We start from the raw sequence: 23,275 nt of genomic DNA, 5'->3' as shown, positions 1-23,275 counted from the left end.
CGCAGTCCTTAACACTGGTAGCATGCCGCGACAGTGTGGACGTGAACCGTATGTGCAGTTGACGGACTTTGAGCGAGGGCGTATAGTGGGCATGCGGGAGGCCGGGTGGACGTACCGCCGAATTGCTCAACACGTGGGGCGTGAGGTCTCCACAGTACATCGATGTTGTCGCCAGTGGTCGGCGGAAGGTGCACGTGCCCGTCGACCTGGGACCGGACCGCAGCGACGCACGTATGCACGCCAAGACCGTAGGATCCCACGCAGTGCCGTAAGGGACCGCACCGCCACTTCCCAGCAAATTAGGGACACTGTTGCTCCTGGGGTATCGGCGAGGACCATTCGCAACCGTCTCCATGAAGCTGGGCTACGGTCCCGCACACCGTTAGGCCGTCTTCCGCTCACGCCCCAACATCGTGCAGCCCGCCTCCAGTGGTGTCGCGACAGGCGTGAATTGAGGGACGAATGGAGACGTGTCGTCTTCATCGATGAGAGTCGCTTCTGCCTTGATGTCAATGATGGTCGTATGCGTGTTTGGCGCCGTGCAGGTGAGCGCCACAATTAGGACTGGATACGACCGAGGCACACAGGGCCAACACCCGGCATCATGGTGTGGGGAGCGATCTCCTACACTGGCCGTACACCACTGGTGATCGTCGAGGGGACACTGAATAGTGCACAGTACATCCAAACCGTCATCGAACCCATCGTTCTACCATTCCTAGACCGGCAAGGGAACTAGCTGTTCCAACAGGACAATGCACGTCCGCATGTATCCCGTGCCACCCAACGTGCTCTAGAAGGTGTAAGTCAACTACCCTGGCCAGCAAGATCTCCGGATCTGTCCCCCATTGAGCATGTTTGGGACTGGATGAAGCGTCGTCTCACGCGGTCTGCACGTCCAGCACGAACGCTGGTCCAACTGAGGCGCCAGGTGGAAATGGCATGGCAAGCCGTTCCACAGGACTACATCCAGCATCTCTACGATCGTCTCCATGGGAGAATAGCAGCCTGCATTGCTGCGAAAGGTGGATATACACTGTACTAGTGCCGACATTGTGCATGCTCTGTTGCCTGTGTCTATGTGCCTGTGGTTCTGTCAGTGTGATCATGTGATGCATCTGACCCCAGGAATGTGTCAATAAAGTTTCCCCTTCCTGGGACAATGAATTCACGGTGTTCTTATTTCAATTTCCAGGAGTGTATGCTCAATGACAAATATGCAGATTGTAAAATAAAATTTGATGTTTATGGTAATTATTATCGGGACTATTTTAATTATTCCTTTGGCAGACCCCAAGTGGATGTCTGTTGTAAATGTGAAGAGCTTGATCTCAAACTGAAAAGCCTACATTTAAATGAACAGCCACGCTAGTCGCCAGAGCGGAATTAAATGTTCATAAGCGTCGTAGTTCACTTCGGGATGACAAGAGAAATGCCCAATCTATTGATACAATGGGAGCCACAGTTTTTTTATTATATGCAAAACTTGCCGCTGCCACATATCCCGATCCAACAGATATTCTGTCCGCGCAAGCTGTGGGTGTACTGTTCCAGCGCACATGATTTGAAAACTGAACACTCCACTGTGTACTTGTACCATGAAAGCTTTGGAAAGAAAGGTGCAATCGAAGTGGCGTCTTTCGTTTTCGATTACATAAAAGGCAACCTCAGTGGAAATGTGACTGATCTTCTTTTGTTTTCTGGTGGCTGTGTCAGCCAGAACAAAAATCACACCTTTATAAGCATGTGTATGGACATGGTTCAAGCAGGAATACTCAAGAGCATAATACAAATTCCGAGAGAGAGGCCATTCGTTGCTCCCGTATGATCGCCACCCTGGGCAATATAGGAGGAAAATAAAAACTCATGACCGCATTTACACCCATTATGAATACAAGGAACTGATAGTAAGCAGTAAAAGGAATGCGCCGGCAAAATTAGTTAGTGGAGAGGAAATACTAGAATTCGGCAACTCGTGGCCAAAATATTTTAGAAAAAGTGTTGTTTCGTGTGAGAGAGTGACTGAACAAGGCAATAAAAACATCTTCTTCGCTCTGAGTAGCTTCAAAGAAATACAATACTTGAGACAGGAGAGGTGGTTGGCAATCCCTATATCGATGGATTAGTAAGACATACATTTCACTTAAGAAAAAGACATGAGCCCATCATTCCAGGATTAATGGACATCATTCCAATGGCCTACCCAATATAGCAAGTACCTACTTCCAGAATGAAGATGGAAGATGTGAAGAGATCATTCTATGAATGAGTACAATCTTGGCAATTGACTGACTAAAATTATAGCTAATGTACAGTTAATCATTATTGCTGCTAAAATAATTCAGTTTGTTCTATTTTGTCAAACCATACTAATGTAACATGAAGTATTCATACAATTAAATCCGAAAAAAGGAAAAAAATATGTTTGTAAATTGTTGAAAAACAATAATTCAAAAGCTTTGAAATTGAAACTTCTTTATTTAATTTCGCTTAAACTGCTGAGTGAAACTGAGAGTACTGTCACTTTCCTATTTTACCATTTCATATGTGACCTACAGAATTTGCTCTGCCTAATACAGCTCAAACTTATTATACTCATTAATTGCCCACAATATTCAACGGTAACGGAATCTGACTGCTTTCTAATTACCTCTAAAGTATGGTCCTGAATTAGAAGAAATCCTAACAATAACCCATACATATCATAAGTCACTTACCTCACAAAAATCTTCATTACACGAACTACTGCAATACAGCAAGCCCCAACACAGCCAGCTAAATAAAAGATTCTAACTGCTTTAGGCTCTAAGTACTAATAGCCATGTGGTCAGCAAAGGAAAGATTTTGTTGCATGACAATCAATGTATTTACGAAATTTTACCTTAATCTAGTGACAACCAGTTTAAAATATATATATATAATCATCATTAATAAATCTCCGTGACGGTTACACATTTAGACCGTCCGCTCGTGCTAGTACTTCAAACCACCAACACTGCTAATTATTAACCTCTAACCTCCATCACTGCTGACGACTCACTCCCAACTTCCATCACTGCTGGCTGTTCGCCTCCAAGTGCTAGTGCGACCAGCCACAGTCCCTTACAGAGTGCGCTCAGCGCTGTCAGAGTTATTAATGCAGAGCGCTACATAGCGCTGCCAACATACAAACACACACACTGCCTACTTACAAAATCATTAAATATCGAAATGATTACTCTAAGTTAATTATTTATCTTTCAATAAAAGCAGAATGAAGTCACTTTCAGTTCTGAAAAATTCCAGTAATGTAGCAATAATATATATGGCAGTATTCAATTTTTTGTTTCTCCTGAAAATTGTACAAAAATGACTTACTTTGATTCAATAATGGACGATTCAATTAAAATGATGGATCCAAGCAAATAAAAGTTTAATATGGGTGACCTAGTTGTATGGTATATAAGGATGCACATTAAGAATCCATTCAACAGTTGATGTTCCACTGCGATGTTGTATAGTCTGACTTTAAAAGAACGAGTGTCTATATTACGTGCGAATTACGACCCGCCTATTGATTAGAGCAGTGGAGAGTGGAGTATTGCTCAGATTGGGTTGGAGACGTGCAACAGCATCACCAAAATCACAGAGGATAGTAATAAACTGCATCTGGAAAGTAACGACAGAAATGAAATTGTGGAAACAAAACATGGTGCAAACGATACAGACGATTTTAGCTATGCTACTGTCATCAGCAATAATACGAGTACTGGCTTTTCCAAAAGGACAGATTTTGAAGAAGGAAGTGGATATACCACCTGTCAACACAATCCGTGTTAAGTGTAATATTGCTACGAATCTGTATCTCAACAACAGATTCATTCACCATTTAGGGATTCTTTCCGTCAGTTGGATCGCAGTATAAGATTCCTGAGAAACCCACCAACGCAATATAGCTCCCAGTGACAGTTCATACATAGGTTTATCTGGAGCTGCATATTGTGGATCAGAATAATCAACGTATTGCCTTTCATAGCGAGGAAATCATTATGCGACTAATCTAAGAAAGGATGGGCATAAAGTATAAAACTAGAGCCCACAACCCATACGACGGAACTTATCAGCAGAACTTCAAGGTAATAACACAGGCGAACTATGAATTTCTTAAATCACTTGGTCTGAAACCCTGCAATGACGTCGCTTGGTATAGCGACCCCAGTAGAATATGATGAATGAATTATACGCCAGGAACACTTCTCACGTAAGACTTATGCTTCAACCGCATTGAACAACAACGATGAAGTTAGGATCGTCATAAGACGTCGTAACCTTTCAATGCAAGAGTTTTATATATCTGGATGGAGCATTTAAGGAAAAGGTTGGTTCTCTCACAGTGGAGTCGAAACTTACACTTGCTTTTGCTTTCCTGTTTCAAGAGACACGGTATGAACTTAACAGAGGTTGAGATTGACTGTGTATGTAATGTGGGCATAACATCTACCCTAAGAATGTATGTTTCTGGCTCATCATCGGATATGAATGGTTTAGAAAATGTAAGATGGTTCATAGACGAGCCCGTGGGTAGAACAACAGTGGAATACAAGAGATTTACTGCATGCATACCTCTAAAAATGTTCATAGAGAACTTTGAGGATGTACAAAAACTATAATGAATGCTAAACAGAAGGTTATTCTGGTACCAAGTGCGATGAAAAACAACTCATACATTCAAGGACACCAAGAGCAGAACAAGATTGTCGTCAACAAAATAATATGGAATATGTCCCATATCACAGTAGCGGACGAGGAGAGGTTTCATTCTTTTAAAAGTTCAGAATGCAGGCGGATACCTAACAGTAAGTTTCCGTTCATGAAACTTTTTTGAACACCCAGTGCTATCGGCGGCAACCAGACAAACGTGGGCTATTGAAATGTTGCATTTTGAATACTTAATAGAATATGCCACAATCGTTGAAATAAGTCTAAAATACATAAGAATAAATTTTCTCTATGTAAATAAATCTGTAAAGTATGGAGGAAAGGTCACGATTTAATGTAAGGAATGTATTTTTTTTGCTGTTTCGATAAAGAATCTTCCAGAGAAATGTTTATGCATCGAAACAGTAAAGCAAGTTGAAGGCAGTCGCTGTAATTTGTTTTTGGAGTGTTTAAAAACAGAAGCCGCTCTCGTTTGTTTTCGATGGCTGTGTCACAAAATGTAAGTGTCGCTCTAGTATCTGTAACGTTTTGTCAAATAATTACACTAATTTTCATTACAGTAGCCGCGTTTGAATTACGAACCTACTTTCCTCTTCCATTAATGCCAATCTCAACTCATTAAGTTGCATTTTTGAACTTTTTCAGGCTGCAGCGAAGGAGAGTTGCCGACGAATTGTTTGGTGGTCACAGCATAACGCTACTAGTGTTCAATCGGCATTTACTTTATCAAGCGTTTATTTCAGCTTACCTGAGAACTCTTTTACCGATCTTTTCTATCAGTATCCGGGCAAGGTAATTCCGCAAACTGCGTAAATTTCAGATCGGTCACTGGCCTCTAAACAATGCCGTCGGTCAACGTTCTCGTCGGTCTGATGGTAATCTGATGCTGGTTGGCGGAATATAATTTCATCATCAACAAGTAAAAATTTTCTTTGCACCACTTTAACATTTCGGAAGCATTGCCACCAGCAAAAGTGATAAATATAATATTACATTATTTCTCTAAAAAATACCAGTAATATTATACTATTAAAACCTCTGTTCCGTTGGACACACCCAAATTCATCATACGTGCATTTCAGACAGATAGATGCGGGAATATAGCAAATGATTCCACCGAATTCGGTAACTGCAAGTGAACTAATGCCAGAGTCTATTTGAATTCGGAATTCTATCCATACGACAGTTTACACCTGCAGAGGGACAAAAATGTATATAATATAGCATTTGATATGCAAGCAAAATTCGTGCTTTTCACTACGAAGAGGAAGGATGTCTACTTAGCCCACGCAAATTCAAGGAGTTGGAACCAACCGGCACAATGACTACACAAAACAGAACGAGATAGTAAAATCAGGACCTATAGCCGTGCAAAATGAATTTGAATCTTCCACAAATTTCCCGAAACATACCGCAGTGTATGCTCTAGTATCATGACCGTGTGGTTTGTATAAATGAACAAGGGCTGTGCCATACCCAGAGCACTTCACTATGGCATCTCGATGTGTTAACATAATTGATGACGTTCAAGGTTTCTATGATGATGAGGCAGTCGTATTTAAAGATGTTGCATTCTTATCGTACCCAAAAGATAACTGTATAACAGAGATTATCAGTAAGCATTGTAACGCTGAGGTCGTTCAAGGATTTGAAGTGTGCTAAAGGAATGCAAGGTGGTTAACAAATTTCTGTCATGGAATTCATTGAGATGATCCTGCTATACCCTATAAGGATATGGTGGCGTCGCTTTGATTACTCGAATGCACGGATACCATCATCTACGTCAAGGTGAAGGAGAAGAGTCCATGGATGTGCCGAATCTTCAAGTATGCTGCTATTTAAGACCTGGAATCCTACGGGTGTCCTGCTGTCCATCGACTCAGAAAGAATAAGAAGACGTTGAAAATAGTGTTGTGTCTGGTAAAAAAATGTTCAATTACCTTTAAGGTGGATGAGAAATAAATATTTTTACCTTACCTTCTGTATACTTTTTTTACTGATATAACGCTCCTCACCCTATGATATTATGCAACTTCGCCTGTATACTACTCTGTGGTTCTTCTCAAGAACAGGATTGTAATCTTAGACATGCTTGGTATATGTATTTGGAAGTGGTCACAGTCACGTGCTACCTGCTCCCATAACCAACTACGGGCAGCACGATATGCGAAATCCCATGCAGCCATTACATATATCTTCCATTATACTGATGAAGACTTCCATTTGTAAGGTATGCGACCATCCAGGCTTGGCATGTAGTAATTCCATGGAAACATCTTGATCGCAAAAACTTTATTTATGCCACATTTTGAATCATCATCATCAGATAAAATATACTTAGGAAAGCTCATGCAAGTAAGTAATACAAGAAAAACTAACAATCCCATTTGATATCGCTGTTAGGCGAATTTGCAAAGGATGTCATCTGGATACTTCACATGCCAGACAGTCTGGCTTGCGACGTATCCAAACAATATTTATTGCAAATTGTATATGAGAGTGTACGTTTTTCTTGTATTGTTGACTTGTATGAACTTTCCTAAGTATATTTTATCTGATGACAATGATTCGAAATGCGTCATAAAGGATGCTTTTAGCGATCGTTTCCATGGAATTACTACATTACATATATTTTGTTATTCTCCGTTTCAAAAATAGCCTCCTTAATAGCTCTCATGTTCAAAGCTAGTATCACTTGTGTCTTGCACAACCTTTAGCACAATGCAGTAGTAAGGGTGGTCTAGGGATCAGCCTCCTCTCAGCCCTGCTGCGAAGCGGTCATGCTCTGGGCTCTGTGCGGCGCTCCGCGAGCATGCCGTTGTTTGCACGCGCGGGTAGTGGTACTGTAGTGTAAACAGATCACTTAGAACGACGATGGCGCTTTTGTGCGGAAATTAACGTTCCATGCCCAGTGCGCACGACATAAGGCATGCGAAACAGAGCTCTTCTTGCTTGAAGTAATGCACCTCGATCCACAGGAACTCCTCAGTATACATTTTTCGATCGTCTCCAGCACACTTTACGTAAAATTTGTCGATGAAGCAGAGTGAGAGAGGCTTAATCGTCGTTCCACCGATGGTTATCGTTTGTACTACTCCGATGGCAACGTGGGCGTAGTGACTCTTGACCATGCAGGTCTCAGCTTTCGGAACATACGAATCTTAGAGCTGCCGTTTGAAGTTCCGGCCGCGCTTGTCGTCGACGCGCTGCGGCCTGACGGGGAAGTGCTACATCACGTGAAAGAAAAGTGGCATACCTTCGAGACCTATCCTGATCTGAACGGAGTGCGTCAGGTGTGAATCGAACTGCACAAACACATCCCGTCGCACGTGACAGTTGGTAGCTACAGAACGATCGTCATTTATGATTGTCAATCGCGGACTTGTTCGGGGTGCGGGCAGGTAGTGCATGTTCGCTCTGAATGCCTGCAGAGACGCCTCGTATAGATAACATGTGCATACAACGCCTCCATCGCAACCGATGTCGCTGCCTATTACATACGTTGAGGCAGCGAGGAACATGACGGATGCGGATGTAGTTGTGTTCCAGTTACCCATCCCCGCTGGCCCGGTTTCCGAACCCACGACGCCGCAACCTGCATCGGAAAGGTCGACATGGTCGATAGCAGTGACCACGTCTGCACACCAGCCTTGAGAGGAAAGAGATCACCAGAAGATGGATTCAAGCTCGGACACGGAGATGTGGGAGGTGCCTACTGTTCGTCGTGATCCACAGGATGCGAACATGAGTTCCCGCAAGCAGAAATCACCCGAACGAAGAAACAAGAGTAGGCTGTCCACAGGATTGATGCTGACACGTTGCAAGATGATGAGGACAACCCCTGTGCGGCCCAGATTGTGGATCCCATTCCAACGCTTCGTGGTTGACTGCTGGCAACGCCCGCCTAAGGACAAACACAGGCTGACGCTCAGCCCACTGAAGAGCCCCCAGGCTATTTTGCTGCTAAGACACCTGTTGAACGTCTTCCGTCGCCTAATGTATCACACCTCGACTTTGGTGATTGGGCGTCTGAGAGGTAGTTAGAAAGAATGAACGTGAAACTCGAGAGATCGCTCGAGGCCAGTTTCCGGCGGATCGTCGGAGGGACAGGAGGGACATCCTGTCTCTGCCGATCAGTAATATATACGTTGCGGGTGACGCGGACGGTCAGTCGGGCGACATGGCGCTTACTGGCTTAAACGACTGCAGGATACGTGATCAAACTATCCATTGACCCAGGTATATCGGATAGGTAAAGTCAATGTCAACGGCATTAGTTCCACGATAAAAACTCAACTGTTATAGGACACGATTAGGGCGGCGGACATTGTTATCGTGTTTTTTCAAAAGTTACAGGCTAATCTATGTCTGGATATTAATGGATATACATTTTGTTGTTGTTTTTTACAGTCTTCTGACTGGTTTGATGCGGCCCGCCACGAATTTCTCTCCTGTGCCAACCTCTTCATCTCAGAGTAGCACTTCCAACCTACGTCCTCAATTATTTGCTGTATATATTCCAATCTCTGTCTTCCTCTACAGTTTTTGCCCCCTTCAGTTTCCTCTAGTACCATGGAAGTCATTCCCTGACGCCTTAACAGGTCCTATCACCGTGTCCCTTCTCCTTATCATTGTTTTCCTCATATACCTTTCCTCTCCGGTTCTGCACAGAACTCCTCATTCCTTACCCTATCAGTTCACCTAATTTTCAACATTCGCCTGTAGAACCACTTCTCAAATGCTTCAATTCTCTTCTGTTCCAGTTTTCCAACAGTCCATGTTTCACTACAATACAATGCTGTACTCCAGATGTACGTTCTCAGAAATTTCTTTCTCAAATTAAGGCCGATATTTCATACTAGTAGACTTCTCTTGGCCAGGAATGCCCTTTTTGCCATTGCTAGCCTGCTTTTGATGTACTCCTTGCTCTATCCGTCATTGGTTATAAGGGGCGTTCAGAAAGAAACGAGCCGGAGTCAGGAATGCGCAAACCGGTGACAGCAGGGCAATATCGTGGCGTGTGTAACGAGATATGGTTCCTACCAGAACGTGGAAGTTCACAGCCCGTCGCTAAAGGTCACGCGTTCACGTCACGTGACTAAACAGAGCTAGCAGCAGCATGCATCAATCGTCCAACGTTGCCTGTCGCATTGAAAGCATAATGGAGGCATCAAAAGAGGAACAAAGAGGTGTTGTTCGTTTGCTGACAGCGGTATAAGTAGGACGAACGGGCAAGGGTCAAGGCGTGGCACAAGCACTTCAGGATGTCCACCCCGATAGCTAAGTGGTGCTGGCACGGTAGCTCAGGGTGTTCGGTCAGAAGGCTAGCTGCCCTCTGTAATAAAATAACTGAGTTAATGGATCAACGACCAACTGAAATGGGTGTCTTGCGACGTCCGCCCCGAGCAGATGCAACGAATTAAAACGAACAAAATGAGATTTAAAAAAAGAAGTGATCAGCGTGACGCATTGATGTCCTACGGGCCCGGGATCGATTCATGGCTGGGTCGGAGATTTTCTCCGCTCAGGGACTGGGTGCTGTGTTGTCTTCATCAACATTTCATCCCCATTTGGCGCGCAGGTCGCCAAATGTGGCGTCGAATGTAATAAGACCTGCACCGCGGCGGCCGGTCCTGCCCCGCAAGGAGCATCCCGGCCAGTGACGCCAAACGCACATTTCATTTCCACAAGCGCTTCAGGGAAGGACGGGTGTCGTTAGCCGATGATGCACGCTCTGGAGCACCACACTGCATTACCGATGACATCGTCCAGCTCGTGAATGCACTCATTATGCAGGACCGCCGAGTGACAGTGAAAGCCATAGCTGCCGTGGTCGGATTGAGCGTCGGAAATGTTCACACCATCATGAAGGAACGACTGCACATGCTCAAAGCGTGTGCCCAATGGGTGCCCCAAGTCTTCAACCTCACCAGGAAGTATGTCGAACGGCCCACTGTCTTGCTCATTTGCAACGCTATGCTCGGGAAGGGAATGCGTTCCTGGCACGAGTGGTGGCTGGAGACGAGTCGTGGTGTCACCACTGAACCAGAGTCAAAACGATTAAGTCTCCAGTGGAACATCCAAGGGCACCACCACCAAAAAGAGCCAAGAGCATCCACACGAGTGCAGGAAAGGTTATGCTGACGTTCTTCTTTGACCAAGATGCCCCCTTCTGATTCACTTCCTGCAGCACGAGACAACAGCGTAACTCGCAAACCTTGACCACCCTTCGCCAGGCTATAAAATCAAAACGACCAGGCAATCTCACGCGTGTGGTCATTCTGCTCCACGATAATGCAAAGCATCATACGGCCAACACAGTCGCGGCACTCCTCCAGAAATTCAAATGGCCACCCTCCATGCAGTCCGGACCTCTCTCCCTGTGATTACGCCATTTTTGATCCCCTTTAAAGCCGGCCGCGGTGGTCTACCGGTTCAGGAGCTCAGTCTGGAACCGCGCGACTGCTGCGGTCGCAGGTTCGAATCCTGCCTCGGGCGTGGATGTGTGTGATGTCCTTAGGTTAGTTAGGTTTAAGTAGTTCTAAGTTCTAGGGGACTGATGACCACAGATGTTAAGTCCCATAGTGCTCAGAGCCATTTTTTTTGATCCCCTTAAAAAGGCTCTGAGGAGCAAACGACTCACCTCGGACGGCGACGTCGACGTTCAGTAGGACGTGCGGAACTGATTAACATCGCAGCCCCGGGAATTTTATGAGACAGCCATTCACCGTATTGTGTCACAGTGGGACAAGTGTCTCAACGGCCAGGGTCAATACTTCTAACATACAGGTATTGGCTTCTGTAATTATGCCTCCAGCTCATTTTTTTTTAAACGCCCCTTATATTTTACTGCCTAAGTAGCAGAATTCCTTAACTTCATCTACACCGTGACCATCAATCCTATTGTTAATTTTCTCTCTGTTCTCATTTCTGCTACTTCTCATCACCTTCATCTTTCATCTATTTAATCTCAGTCCATACTCTGTACTTATTAAATTGTTCATTCCGTTCAGCAAATCAAGTAATTCTTCTTCACTTTCACCAAGGATAGCAATTTCATCAGAGAATCGTATCATTGATATCCTTTCACCTTGAATTTTAATTCCTCTTCTGACCGTTTCTCTTATTTCCATCATTGCTTCCTCGATGTACAGATTGAACAGTAGGGGCGAAAGGCTACAGCCTTGTATTAAACCCTTCTTAATACGAGAACTTCGTTCTTGGTCATCCACTCTTATTATTCCCTGCTGGCTGTTGTACATATTGTATATAACCTGTCTCTCCCTATAGCTTACCCCTACTTTTCTCAGAATTTCGAACATCTTGCACCATTTTACATTGTCGAACGCTTTTTCCAAGTCGATAAATGCTATGAACGTGTCTTGATTTTCCTTTAGTCTTGCTTCCATTATTAACGGAAACGTCAGAATTGCTTCTGTCGTGCCTTTACCTTTCCTAAAGCCAAACTGATCGTCATCTAGCGAATCCTCAATGTTCTTTTCCATTCTTCTTGTCAGCAACTTGGATGCATGTGCTGTTAAGCTGATTGTACGGTAATTCTCGCACCTGTCAGCTCTTGCCGTCCTCGGAATTGTGTTGATGATGCATTTCCGAAAGTCAGATGGTATGTCGCCAGACTCATACATTCTACACACCAAGGTGAATAGTCGTTTTGTTGCCACTTCTTCCAATGATTTTAGAAATTCTGGTGGAATGTTATTTATCCCTTCTTCCTTATTTGACCTCAATCTGTCCAAAGCTCTTTTAAATTCTGATTCTAATACTGGATCCCCATATCTTCTAAATCGGGTCCTGTTTCTTCTTCTATCATTTCAAACAAATCATCCTCCTCTTAGATGCTTACAATGCATTCTTTCCAGCTGTCCGCTCTCTCCTCTGCATTTAACAGTCGAGTTCCCGTTGCACTCTTACTGTTATCACCCTTGCTTTTAATGTCACCGAATGGTCTTTTGACTTTGCTATATGATGAGTCCGTCCTTCCAACAATCATTTCTTTTTCGATGTCTTCAGATTTTCCCTGTAGCCATTTCGTCTTAGCTTCACTGCACTTTCTGTTTATTTCATTCCTTAGCGACCTGTATTTCGCTATTCCTGAGTTTTCCCGGAGCAATTCTGTGCTTCCTCCTTTCATCGATCAAACCAACTACCGACATTGGGTGTGGTACGGCCATACTACTACGTGATGGCATAAAACTAACGGGTATTCAGTATTTGCCATCAGCGCGAGGCGTTGCGCTCATGATCGGCGCAGTTCTCATTGTGAATCTGTATGCCCCTTCGGGTAATGCGAAGCGCCGAGAACGAACGCTCTATTACTGTACAGAGGTAGCTCCATCCTTTGAAGGTGCTACAGAACATTTCGTGGTGGGCGGGGACTTTAACGGAGCCTTACACCATGATGATCATATCCCTCACCCTGTCCCATGTATAGCCCTTCATGCTTTCGTCAGAGATCTCGCTTTGCATGATACATGGACACTAATCCACTGTGACCGACGCGGATATACACACTTCACCTGCCACTCGGCCAGCAGATTGGATAGGATTTATGTTCCCCGAGGTCTTCGGGCAGCGACTGTTGGTGCTGAGCTGTGGCCCATTGCATCCACCATCAGCCCTTTATCTGCACCGTAACTCTTCCACGACAACAGACGAACCGTAGTAGAGGACCTTGGACTCTTAACGTCAATATTTCCCGGGAAAAGGCTTGCCATGTAGCTGTCACTGATACATGGCACAAATGTGAGCGAAGATGTCATACCTTTGATTCTGCGACACAGTGTTGGACACACTGCGCCGAACCAGCTATTCGCCCACGCTCATGTCGTATGGACGAGACGGGGCGCTTTGGCAACGATTGACATCTGAGTTTTACTACGCTGTCTTGCGAGAACTAGCGTTGCAACAACTTTCCCCCGAGCGCCAAACGGCCGTCCACCGGACGCAGACACGGCTTCTGCAGATCACGGCTGATAGACTGGACGGCACGCAGAACAGCGAGACTGAAAGATTCCGTTCCAGAGGAATGTGAGAACGGAGAAATCCTAAGAGGCGACACGTCACGGCAGTTATTTCGGCAGATGGGCAGCGTGCAGAGGGACGCACCACCATCTCCTGTGTCCTCACAGATCATTACCGCGCTCTCTATTTGACAGGTCAATGGCCTGACAATAAGGTTGAGGACGTCCTGCAGGACCTACCACCATCAGGTATGGTCAAGGCGACGCCACATTTTTGGAGGCCTTCACTTTGCTCATGACCCTGTCGCAGGGCCGACGAGCACATTCCCTGGACTTGATGGTCTTCCGCTGGAATTTTATAGCAACTTTTCTGACCTGATGGGGGAAGTTTGGCGGCAGATGTGCTGCTAACTCCTGGATCCAGACTTTCCCGTCCCAACCCCCTTCCTGAACCGTGAATTATTTTCAAAGAATATTCTTAAGAATTTATTTTATTTACTAGCGATTCATCAGGAACATTAACACATTTAATCACACTGTGTGAGCGTGTAATTAGTTGCCAGGGCGTAACTGATGAAATCATAAGCAAATTCCTTTTTAACAAATGGTAATTTATTCACTTTAATGGTACCTAAAGCATTTTTTAAAAAGAAACAGATTTCAGATTATAATCAGAAAGCACCCTCTAAATATCAAGTTACAATTTATTCAGAGGCAGAAAGAAACAAATTTTTGACTGTATGAGCTTTCGGGCTGAGAACCTTGCCGCTCCCTTTTAACACGGCCGTAGTTACGACCGCTCACAACAACCTCTGAAAGACTACACTACTGCAAATCTGCGACACACCAGATTACTTTAACTAAATGTTTAAACAATTCACACAAGCACACAAACTATGCACCCCATAGGAGGGCTGGAAATGGTACAAAACACTAAAATTAAAATATTAACTTTGCCACCGAAGGTGCAACTTGATTTTAACTTCTAAGATAGTCTTACGGTGGAAGGGTGTCAACTTTATATACTAAAATGACCATTTAAATAAAAGCCCATGAAATGCAATCTTATATAAAATTATACAAGGTTGGCCAAACAAGTTAACATACTCTACAGTACACAAATTCCGCCTCTCGAGATGATAGGCAAGATCAAAACATATTTTAGGAATTCGGCCGTTACACTCCAAGCAATAAATTCGTTAACACACCGAATCCGACAAACATGACAGAGGCAGCTCCGAACGACAGACAGACACTAATTGCCTAACAAATGCGGACGAGAAACAGACGAGCAAACTGGGGACGAGAGACTGACCAAGAAAACAAGTAAGATTTAACAAGAGTAAATCACACAACATGTCACCAATCGCCTAACTTCTAATAAACTGCGATTTCTCGAGAAGACCTGGCGCAGCACCCCGAAATCGCTCTCCCGAACCGTCCGCTGCCAGCCGCTTCAACGGACGCTGGATGGCGCTCCAGTCTCCCGTCTTTCTTAGTCCGTACCAACCGACCGACTGCCCGCTGCTCCGTCCGCGACTGCTGCTCCGTCGCGACTGCACTGCTGGAGTGTCTCCCACTCACTTCCAGACACACGACGGCGGAAATACTGTCTCGGACCCAACCATGCAGAGGAAACGCGCCCACTGGCAAAACGACATCCCGGCACCAGGAAAGGACCGAGCCAAGCTCCACAAGATGGTAACTGAAGGGGCCCAGAAGCGCTCGGAGAACCAGTTACACCACGGCATCGCAGCTCGCACCGTCCAGACTGATCGTGGGTTGACTCCCGTTGCCCTCGTGTCGACCGCAAAGTCACTACCCCTCGCAATACGCCGCGGCCCACTGGACTCACATGGCGACCTCACAAGCGCCGACGCTCAAGGCGGACAAGTCATCTTGTGTCTCAGTGCGCGACCGACCAACCGATCGATCCAACCGCCAATGACCACTGCCTGAGCAAACTCGAGCAGACTGGCGGCCTAACACGCAGACTCATATGCACGAACTAAGCCCCGACCGGGCGACCACTCGCTGAGTTCTCTTACTGGCGGAGTGGAAAGACTCTCATTTTTCCGGCATTAAAGGTTGGTCCGAACGACAGACATACTAGTACTCCTACCGACAGACAGACACTAACTGCCTAAGAAATGCGGACGAGAGACAGACTAGCAAGCTGGGGACGAGAGGCTAACCCCAGACTGACCCGACTGACCTACTGGCGAGCTCATAGGGCCCCTTAAATGCACGTGCACAAGCAACCTTTCCCCTTTCCCACCAGAGGGAGACACCAAAGCTGTGATTGCCACAGCGGCGCCACCGCCAGAAACGGAGGGCGACTGCAACGCATAATGCGCTGTCGCGCGCTCTTCAAAACAGCAATTTTTACCACGGCTCACTTCCCAGCCCTCACTTCCATATTTTTGGTGGGCATGACCATCGCTGTGCCAAAACCAAACGATGGGGGGGGGGGGGGGGGGGGGGAGGAGGGGTGCAGACCGCAACAGTTCCGGCCGTTGACATTAGTGTGAATTTGAATTACAAGGTGTTCACACGCCTACTTCGTGCTCGCCTCCTCGCTACTGTGAAAGATGCCGTTCATACCATCAAAACATGTCTCGAAGGTGGCAGTAATATCCACACGGCATTAAGCTTTTATAGAGATGTGGTGGCACCCATGCCGGCATGTCGTTTTCTCTTCGGCGTCGCCCTCGAGATTGCACTTCATGGTCTATGACAGCGTTTGGAGGACGTTCACCTCCGCAATGTTCGTTTCAAATGTTGTGCCTATGCGGACGGTTTAGTTTTATTGGCGAGTTCCGCAGAAGATATATGTACAGCGAACGCGTGGCGTCAACGCTACGGCGAGCTGGACGGCAGCCGTATCAAACCGCGGAAGTATGTGGGGGAGACGACTGAATATCAGTAAGTCAGTCCCCATTACCTAGGTCTCGGTGATGAAGTATTTGGAAATGTCTTTACGTGAGAACCTGCAGCGCACAGCTGCAGCTACAAATTGCAGACTACTAAATATGATACACACGAAAGTTCGCTTACATACCTTCTGAACATTTGAGTTGATCATGCGCGTACATTTTGTCAACGTCTACCACGTTCCGAAATTTAATAATTACACACACGTTTTCCTAGTGGCCGCTTCGGTAGCTGTCAATTTCCAGGCAGCTTTACGGCATTTCGTCAGCGATCTTGGGGTGTTCAAGACCCAATACGAGACACTGTCGTTGCCCACACATACAGGCGGCATTGGGACGATAAACGTGCACAATAGAACGCGTGTTCTCTTTTGCCCATGTGCTTTAGACAAGGACACCCTCTCTGGTACGATGATTGAAGAGGTGGCGCCTCAATCCATCAGGCCGCCGATTCCTGTTGGACATATCGCGCCAACACTGTGTTACATCCACACTTATCTAGTCGGTTTGAGTTATCTGTTGGATCTTCCACCGACCACACGGCTCCTGCAACCAAGGACTTACCTTTCAATGGATACTGCCTGCCTAATGTGATTGAACGTCTACAACCGGCGGTTGGCTGCAACCGGGACTGAAGTAAAGTGCACTCGCCTTTTCTTCCCACGGTGGTGAGATCACTGTGGTATGCGATAACGACTGAAAAATTCCCAACCCGACGACGTTTATACGCTACACACCTTGCCGAGGACCCTCTCAGCCCCAGGTGCGCCGTAGTTAACGCCGACGTGTACCGTTTCGTTTGTGATACGGCTGCCGACTGCAGGCTCCTCACACGTCGAATGTTGGCATTGCTGCTGCGACGGTCGTATCAGTCCGTAGAGCCCGCCGAACTAATCCATCCCGGCGTCACTTACTACCCAGCTACTCGTCATAACGCCACGGTAAGGGATGAGGGTATGTCACTATCATACTTGCATAGTGAGGGTGTTGCAGTATTGTTACATTTTTGGCACTATTTAACGATCAACTACACGGTTTTAAGGCGCAAGGCCTTCGTATGGTTCGCCTTTTGCGAATTACTTGAAGGCGTTATTTACGCACCCTCCAGACGTACCGGGTGTGACAAGAAATTGACGATATAGCACACGATGGACTGATGAGAGACATCAAAGGAAATTATAGGGTGTTTAACCTTCGCTGAACGAGAAGACTACCTCAACATCCCAACGTCTGGCTGCTGTGAACACCCCTGGAAGAGGAATAAATCAATAAAAAACGACAAATAAAGGGGGGGGGGGGTATTAGGGGTGACAGAGGCGAACGCCTGAAGTGGAAGAGGTTCACGGGAAAAAAAGTGGATTAAAGAAAAGGGCGTATCGTCTTTGAGTAGTAATCAAAACGTCCTCGGGCTCGGGTTCTAAACCCGCCACTTTTAAATTATGATTAATAGTCAGCATTGGCGGCCGAAGACTACCGGCATACGAAGTCAGCCTCATTCTGCCAACGGCCTTGTCAAAGAGGGTGGAGGAGAGGACAGAGGTTCAGGGCACTCTCTTGTCCTTGGGGTGGGAAACTGCTCCTAAAGGAATAATCAGCAATGATCAACGACATGAGGATGCAGAAGACAATAGAAACCAGTGCATTAATAATACACTACTTGTATCCACAGGAAATGTGGCCTGTAATTGAAAAAGTCTCAGGATGATCTCTTCATTGGCAAATGATTCCGGAATAGTCCCCCTTTCGGATCTCGGGATTTGGGGGGGGGGGGGTGACCATGAGAAAAAGATTGAATAACCAACGGTAACGTTTTACGAGCCGGGGCGTGGAATGTCAGAAGCTTGAAAGTAGTAGGGAATCTAGAAAATCTGAAAACTGAAAAGAGAAATGCTTAGGCTCAGTCTAGATACAGTAGGGTACAGTGACTTGAGATGGAAAGAAGACAAGCATTTCTGGTCAGATGAGCATAGGGTAAGGTCAACAGCAGCAGAAAACGGTATAACGCGAGTAGGGTTCGTTATGAATAGGAAGGTACGGCAGAGAGTGTTTACTGTGAACAGTTCAGTGATAGAACTCTTCTTATCAGAATCGACAGCAAACCGACAACGATTGTTCTGGTATACATGTCGCCGTCGCAGCTGAAGATGAAGAGATACAGATCATATGAGGATATTGAAAGGGCAATACAGTACATAAAGTTAGATGGAAGTCTAATAATCATGGGGGACTGGAATGCAGTTGTAGGAAAAGGAGTAGAGGAATAGGTTACAGGAGAATATGGGATTGGGACAAGGAATGAGAGAGGAGAAAGACACCGTTCTGTAATAAATTTCGGCTAGTGGTAACGAATACTCTGTTCAAGAACCATAAGAGGAGGATGTATACCTTGAAAAGGCCGGGTCATACGGGAAGCTCTCACTTAAATTACATAGAGGTGAGAAAGAGAATCCTAAGTCAGATACTGGATTGTAAAGCGTACAGTGTAGTAATGATGAAGAGTAGGCTGAATTTAAAGAGATTAATCAGAAAGAATCAATAAGCAAAAAAGTGGGATATGGAAGTACATGGGAATGATGACATACGCTTGAAGTTTTCTGAGGCTATAGATGTAGCAACAAGTAATAGCTCAGTAGGTAGTACGGTTCAAGAGGAATGGACGTCTCTAAAACCGGCAATCACAGAAATTGGAAGGAAAAAACATAGGTACAAAGAAGATATCTGCTAAGAAACCATGGGTGACTGAAGAAATACTTCAGATGATCGATGAAAGAAAGAAGTACAGAAATGTTCAGGGAAATACAGGGCACAGAAATACAAGTCGCTAAGGAATGAAATAAACAGAAGTGCAGTGAAGCTAAGACGAAATGGCTACAGGAAAAATGTGAAGAAATCGAAAAAGAAATTACTGTCGGAAGGACTGACTCAGCATGTAGGAAAGCCAAAAGAGCCTTCGGTGAAATGAAGAGCAACGGTGGTAACATTATGAGTTCTAGGGGAATGCCGCTGTTAAATGCAGAGAAGAGAGCCGATGTGTGGAAAGAGTACATAGAAGGCATGTATGAGGAGAAAGATTTGTCTGATGTACTAGAAGAAGAAACAAGAGTCAGTTTACAAGAGATGGGGGATCCATTACCAGAAACAGAATTTAAGAGAGCTTTGGAGGACTTAAGATCAAATAAGGTATAAGGGATAGATACAATTACATCAAAATTTCTGAAATCATTGGGGGAAGTGGTACCAAATCTACTATTCACATTGGTGTGTAGAATGTGTGAATCTGGCTATATACCATCTGACTTTCGGAAAAATATCGTCCACTCAATTCCAAAGACTGCAAGAGGTGACAAGAGTGAGAATTATGTCACAAGCAACATAACAGCTCATTCACCCAAGTTGTTGCAAAGAGTAATATATAGGAGAATAGAAACGAAAATTGAGGATGTGTTAGATGATCAGTTTAGCTTTAAGAAAGGTAAAAGAACGAGAGAGGTAATCCTAACGTTGCGGTTGGTATTGGACGCAACACTAATGAAAAATCAAGACACGCTCATAGGATCTGTCGACTTGGATAGGGCTTTTGACAATGCAAAATGGCGCAAGATGTTAGAAATTCTGAAAAAGCAGGGGTAAGCCATAAGGAGAGGCGGTTAATATGCAATGTGTATAAGAGAGAAGAAGGAATAATAAGAATGGACGACCAAGAACGAAGTGCTCGGATTGAAAAGAGTGTAAGACAGGGATGCAGTCTTCGTTCACTCGATTAACAAGGATGTTCACTCGATTAACAAGGATAACAGTGTCATAGGAAGTGAAAGTGGAATTTTGCATTTTATTTGAAAGTGTTAGTGTTGTTAAATAACAGTTACACAACTATCACTCACTTCACATAATTTAAATTGTTATTTTTCTTTGTAAAGGTACTTGTGTGGGGTAATTTATGCAAAGCAACATGTTGTAAATTCAGAAATGGTTTTAATGTTTAGTTCTTACTTTTTCATATATTAACGTAATTTGTACATAGACGGTTAAGCATACATGCTACATGTGATGTTGGATCCAGTGACTATTTACGAAATTTGCTAAACAGGTGAAGTGTGGATGTCATTTGAACTAGACAATAATTTCTGCTATCACCAGAAAAGGTGCACATTGTATTTTTTTTTACTTTGTGGTTTAATATCAGTTTAAAAATTCTATTATTGTCTTTATTTATCGCTGTATACCTAATATATACTCCCAAACCCCTAATTCAATATCCATTAAGCTAAACACGCCTTGTCACTATCAATGATACATTTATTTATAAAGTGGTAGCATTTTAGTTCACGCATGATGAACTTCATAACTTTTTCAGTAGGTTCTGTGTTCGTAGTTAAGCTTCAAAGAGTATCAGGCGACCGATTAGTGGCAGTGGTGTATTTATTTCCTTCAAAAATCAATTTCAATAGTAAATAAGAACTACATAATATTTGCACGGGGTGGGCAGTATCACATATGAGTCCATTACATTTCGGCCTATCTCAACATATTTACTCGTATTAGCTCCTGAGCGGAGATGTACCGACTATAACTTCTAAACCTTTACTTAGATAGAACGGCAATGCTTTATAAAATGATCTTTCTTTATATTTTGTTGCTGTAAATGTGGTCCACATGACGGGATATGTTCTCTTACCATCTCTTGGAGAAATTTCATAGGGAAAACTAGGGAACTGAGCTCTTCTTTGTTTGGGTGTTTTAATTTGGAGGTCGAGGCCCATTTTGTCCCCTCCCCCCCCCATCCCCCTATGCACAGAGTCAACCCACGTAGAGCCCCACTTGATGTGGGTACGCCTTATACCAGTAAGATGTGAACATTTGGCTGGAGTAGCCATCCACCTCGTCAGCACGTAACACACACTTTGAGGTTTAGGTGTTTTTTTTTTTTTATAAACTTTTATATTTACCTCGCAATCGGGGTGATTAAGGTAAGATTGCCCTTCCCTGTGACAACCTCGCGCTCTACGGCGAGCGGCCAGTACTTACAGTAAAAGAGGACTGGCGATGCTAACCACGCCTGTGCTTGATGTCCCTGAGACAGCCACTATCGACTGTGCCTCTGTAGGACAAATATTACAGACAGAGTTTATAGTTGCAGCTCAGAAACAGACGTAGTACATCACCATACACAACAGTAGCACCGTCCTAAAAGAGAGCACTGGTAACTTTGGAGCACTGTAGATGATCATAACCGGTACCAGGCGGCCTCGTGGCCCTGTACCCTTGACGTAAGTCACACCAGTGAAGTAATGTGTATGTGTCAAGTGAATAGCCCCAATAAGTGCAGGAATATGGATCGACGTGAACACGTGACGGAGTGGGGAAAAGGTATTTCGCTCCCGCACTATTGAACACGGCGAAAGATCGGTAGTCACACAAAATTCCAACTGACAGGGACCGAAGATATGTGTGACATCTTGCCAGTCGCAACAGGATTCTTGTTGTCAGTGAACGCAAGTCCATGTCAACCAGTTTCTGAGCGAACTGTGAAAGCAGCTGCATGCAACGGACTTTCGAATCAGCTACCTCGCAAGAAGAATAGAAAAGAAAAATGAGAATCTGTTAGACGACGACCCTGGAGCTGCGCTTATTGATCGAAGGAAGACTTAAGAAATATCAAGAAAAATTCGTAGGATCTGTCGAACTAGAAAAAGGGTTATACATTTAAAATGCTGCAAGACGTTTGAAAATTTTCAGAAAAGTAGGCATATACTATAAGGAAAGACGAGTAATCTGCAATACGTACAAGAACCCAAAACGAATATTAAGAATGGAAGAAGACCAAAAAATAATAGCTCTGATTAAAGAGGGTGTAAGACAGGGATGAAATATTTTCCCCACATTGTACACTACGTACATGAAAGAAGCAATGAAAGGAATAAAAGTTTCAGCAGTGAGATTAAATTTCAGGGAGAAAGGATATGAATGATAAGTTTCGCTGACGACATTGGCATCCTCAGCGAGAGTGAAAGCATTACAGGACACATTGCATTAAATCAATTCTCAACTGAGATCGGAATACGGACTGAGAGCAAATCGAAGAAAGAGGTAAAAAATGACGAACCGCATAAACTAGACTAATGATGAACTTAAAATGGAAACTGGGGACCACATAGTATGAGGGGCAGTCAAATGAAAACCTAACGTCCGCCACAATGGATCATGGAATGGTTACATTCAACAGTATTCACGAGATGCGTGGCAATATTTGTCACACTGGGAAGCGAGATGTCGATTCCTGCTTCGTAGAACGCGATGGGCCGCTGACACCACCACAACCACACCCACTCTTGCACTTCCTCATCCGATTGATAAACGACGCTCAAGCATGTCTTTCCTCCGATCGCCAAAGATGTGATAATCACACGGTGGAAGATTCTGGCTGTAGGGAGGATGCTGCAGAGATTCCCCACCAAATCGCCGAGTCGTAGTCTTCGTCCGAGTGCTGACTGGTGGTGGGCATTATCGTGCAACAGGATGATTCCGTCCGACAGCCCAGGGGCAAACAGCAAAGCGAACAGTGGGTACACCCCACATCTCTCTCGCCAAAGATATCCAAATCTGTTCGCACAAGTTCATGTAAAGTCATGATGCTCCTCTTCTTTGGCCGCAGGGGTCCTCTGC

This window comes from Schistocerca serialis, chromosome 1 (assembly GCF_023864345.2).
Source record: "Schistocerca serialis cubense isolate TAMUIC-IGC-003099 chromosome 1, iqSchSeri2.2, whole genome shotgun sequence".
Classification (NCBI taxonomy): Eukaryota; Metazoa; Arthropoda; class Insecta; order Orthoptera; family Acrididae; genus Schistocerca; species Schistocerca serialis.
This window is presented reverse-complemented; position numbering follows the sequence as displayed.